The 4,422-nt window shown below is 46.5% G+C and overlaps 1 long non-coding RNA gene across 1 annotated transcript; it reads left to right on the plus strand.

The window, feature by feature from the left end:
• Positions 1-1,377: 1,377 nt before the first annotated feature.
• On the plus strand, positions 1,378-3,246 carry LOC132534008 (uncharacterized). The gene is made up of 3 exons (XR_009545727.1): positions 1,378-1,446; positions 2,554-2,876; positions 3,101-3,246. It is a non-coding gene; the product is annotated as an uncharacterized LOC132534008 (long non-coding RNA).
• Positions 3,247-4,422: the final 1,176 nt, after the last annotated feature.

Consider the following 4,422-nt stretch of genomic DNA (forward strand, 5'->3'; position numbering starts at 1 on the left):
ATTTATTTATTCCCTTTTGCTGCCCTTGTTGTTTTATTGTTGTAGTTATTGTTATCATTATTGTTGGATAGGACATAGAGAAATGGAGAGAGAAGGGGAAGACAGAGAGAGGGGAGAGAAAGATAGACACCTGCAGTTCTGCTTCTCTACTTGTGAAGCAACTCCCCTACAAGTGGGGAGCCAGGTTTGATCCTTATGCCAGTCCTTGTGCTTTGTGTCCTGTGCACTTAACCCACTGTGCTACAGCCTGACTCCCTATTGTTGTTTTCTTATAGTGTGCCACATCCACCCAGTCCATCAAAGAACACCAAAACAGAACCTAAGACCTCTGAGACTACAACTTGTAGGGATCATGAGAAAGCAGGACAGGTACCAGTCTCCTCAGACAAACAAATGATAAATGATGGGGGTGGGGGCCACTGAACACAAACAGGGCTGGGAGAACAAGGGTTCTGAGTGAACATAGACCTTGCAAATCAAGTGGAATTGTGGCCACTCCTGCAACCTGAGGACTCAGCCTATCAAACCCATTGTGCACATCGCTGTTCATATGTCTTTTTATCAAACACACTCCTGGAGAAATCCAGTCTTGGGGAGCACAGGAAGAAGTGTGATGATACGAAAGCAAAAGGTAGGAATAGACCCTTGGTGTCATTGTAGGAACTTTGTTACGTGTGTATGCAACGCAGGAAGGCCAACAGTGCACTGTATTCTAATGTCAAGTTGAAAAAAGAAGAAGAACAGGACGACCAAATTCTACATCAATATCAGATAATGAAAGACAAGGACACTGAATTCAAAGACCAGGTAGTAGAATGCTTGGATTGAGAGGTGATGCAGTGGGGGCAGCAAACAAGACAAGGCCACTGCAGATGTCCTGTGCATGTCTGCCTGGCAGTGTGCCAAATCAGGCATTTCATTTGAGAATGAAGTTTGGGTCATGGCCAGGTTTTCAGGAGCAGACTAAAGTCTTGTTTGGTGCACTACATTTTGGGGCTGAAGCTACTTTCTGATCTCCTCACAGCTTATATAAATGCATTGGGGAGGGGTTTGGAGGATGAATGGAGGGTTTACTCTACTCTGTTGCATGCATGCAGGGAAGAACATAGACAGCCATCCATTTTCAGGTGCCATTCTGCTTGACTTGCTAGAGCCGCCAGGCCTTGGGTTTGAAAAAGAAAGTTCTTGACTGGGAGACATTTTCTCAGGGAGCAAAACAAACAGAAAAGCCCAATCAGTTTGGACTCATTTGAAACACAGTCTTTGTAGAGAGAAAGTTAGTAGCCTTCACAAACAGAATAACATTTCCAGTGTGTGTTTATTTTCTTTTTCCTTGTGAAGTTGAGACTAAAATCAGAAAAAGAAGAACGCATGAGGAATGCTGCTTATAACCTTGGTGTCGCAGATGCTATAAAATCACAGAGGAATCCGAAATGCCACTTTTCTGTAAGAGTTGTTTCTGCCTCTCTCTTGCATATAACCCTGTCTGGGAATGTTTGAACCCACCCTCTGGAGGGCACATTGAAGGGATTCCTGTGGGCTTTACAAGAGTGATACTTCCTTTCTGGATGGGAGCTCATTCCATAGAATCTTGGGCCCCTCCCCACACCCTCAGAACTAAGGTCTCCACCTCAGTAAAACCCTCAGGTGAGCTGTAGGTGCAGAAGTTTCAAAAAACTTCATTTCAGATGGTAGTGAACATGCTTCACCACCATTTTCATGTTTTTAGTATCTTTGGCTTCTATTTTTATCTGCCTAAATCATCCTCTTTTCAAACCATTTTCTAGTTAACCTGACAACTCTTGGACTTGATAGATAGTCCATTGTATTGCCTTTGTTCACCATGCAGGGCTTTGGGACACACACACACACACACACACACACACACACACACACACACACACACATACACACACACACAGACACACCATGGAGAAGAAAAAAAGACCTGTGTTGTTAAAATTCGGAGTCTCTAGCTGGCCAGGCTAGCTTCACGAGCGGGTAACAGAGACGACCAGAGACATACGGCTGGGCAGAGAAGCTGTATTTCTTTATTTAGGATCAACGATTTATAAACTAAGACAAACTAATCACCAAACAGAACTCTGCTGCCTCTTTCCCATGGCGGCGCCAAGAACTCTCTCTAACTCTGCCACTCTGGAACTCTGTTGGGGTTCCTAGGGGCGGGGCCAAGCAGGCCCTCGAAACTAACTGGACTGATGCAATTCTCTTGGTGGGGGAGAGCTAGAACAAACCAATGTAAAGCATACAACAGACCTGTGACCTCTGGTCAGTTCTGCTCAGAGTCACCTTGGAGCAGGTGAGTTCAACATGTAGCTGCTTTATCGGCACTTTGAAAAATGACTTTTCTTTCTTTTAGATAGATGGAGAAAGCAACCACAGCACTGAGGCTCCTTCAGTGTGGTAGCGCAGGGCTGAAACCCAGGTCTCACCAACGACAAAGCAGTCACTGTATAAGCCAGCTATTTTGCTAGCCCATCAGTTGCTTTCTTGCTCGTCTCAAAGAAATGAACTGCTCCTCTTTCATCCTAGAATCCATATTACTTTGCAAACCGACCAGCAAGTGCTGCTATTGTCACTGAAAAGAAAAATGAGTATACTAAGAACCTTCTCAAACAAATAGATGCCAATAGTAAACTGGCCAAGAAAAAGAAAGAAAATCAGAAAGTCTTGGAGCAACTAGAACGGCTGCAACTCAAACAAGAGTGAGTTTTGGTGGACTTGCAGGGGGACTCCAGTAGGGAAGGGTAGGGCAGCACAACTAGTGCTGCAGCACATCTCAGCCAGCCAACCAGGATCCCCATGCAGCCCATCATTGCCACCATGCTTAGTGTCAGGACAGCCTTGGAGGCCAGGTACAGTTGTTAGTTGGGACCATGGCCTTTGGCTTTGTGGTCAGTGGTGTTAGTAGAGGAAGAAGGGGCCAGTCTGATGGAGGGACCCTTCCAAGTGTAGGTTTATCATCAGTCTGTTGGGAGCCCAGCGCCCAGGGTCGGGAGTGTGGGGGCCCAGACTAGAAGCAGGGGCCAGGCCATCATGGAAAGTCTTCCACATACTCATACCTGCCATTCTCCTGTAGCTCAGCCTGGGATGAACATTTCTCTCAATTCCCAGTCCTGAGGAAAGAGAGTGTTTGGTTGCACTTGGCCTGAGGCTGAGCATTTGAGTCAGGGAGGAGGTCAGGAGAGCAGTGAGGGAAACTGCTGTGGGGAAGACTCCCCCAAATGGAGGTAATTCCTGCATCCATAAAGCTAGTGTCTCTCTCTCTCTCTCTCCCTTGCTCCCTCCTTTCCTCCCTCCCTCCATTCCTTTCTTATTTGCCACTATGGTTATTTGGGGCCTGTTGCCCTGATGCTTCACTATTTCTGACAGTCCTTTCTCCCATCTAAGTAATAACCAGGTCCAACCCTGCTTAGATTCTGAGATCAGATGACATCGGGTGTGTTCAGGGTGGTATGGCCATAGACCTGACAGTCCTTTCTTTGATAGACTGTGAGAGCTAGAGAGAAGACAGTGAGAGAGAAAGAGAGACAGAAATAGAGAGAGATAGAAAAGGAGAGACACCTGCAGCACTGTTCCACTGCTTGTGATGTGTCTCCCTTGCAGGTGAGGACCTTGAGCTCAGGTCTTTGCACATGGCAGCATGTGTGCTCTCCTAGATGAGACACCACCAGGCTCCAAGGCCTGTCTCTATCAGGTGCAATGGAAGCTTCCAGAAGGAAGTACCAGCTTTTATTTTCTTGGAACTTATTCCCACTATTACTTGTTAGGTGTGTTTTGATGATGTTGGTCTCCATTAGAATAAAGTGTGGCCTCACCTCCTCCTCTTCCAATTATCAGGATTGATGAACAAAAAGCTGAATTGAAGAAACATCAATTTGAGGAGAGAGAAATGTATAAGAAAGCACTGGAACACCAGGTAAGTGGACGGGTTGCTATTTTGAGAACTGTACACTGCTTCCTAGCACTCTGAACGTAGGTGTGTGGAGGGTAGAATACTGGGCCCCCACCCACCTAGCAGGTTTCCTCATGTGAGTTTGGGTGCCCTGGCTCCTTCCTATAAACAGTGGGTCTGTCAGTGTACCCCAATGCTTCAAGCCTTCACACTGGCTCTCTCTGTTCCAGCTGAAACACAGGCCTTCCAGACTGCCCATCTACGAGCCCATGGGCACCGTCACCAACTTTGGGCAGAATGAGAAGACCCTGGAGGCCGAGAAGCGGCAGAGAAATATTGAATATATGAAGCAGCAGGTGGAAGCTGCTCTAGGTCACAGAAGACAGCGTGTCCTCAACCAAATAAAAAATCTGCAGCAAGAAAAAAAAATGCTTCAGAAAAACCAAGAAAAGTACGGGCCCTGGCCCTTCCTTCCTCACCATAACCCTCTCCTCCTTTCTCTCCCT

The sequence above is a fragment of the Erinaceus europaeus genome, chromosome 17 (genome assembly GCF_950295315.1).
Source record: "Erinaceus europaeus chromosome 17, mEriEur2.1, whole genome shotgun sequence".
NCBI classification, from domain to species: Eukaryota; Metazoa; Chordata; class Mammalia; order Eulipotyphla; family Erinaceidae; genus Erinaceus; species Erinaceus europaeus.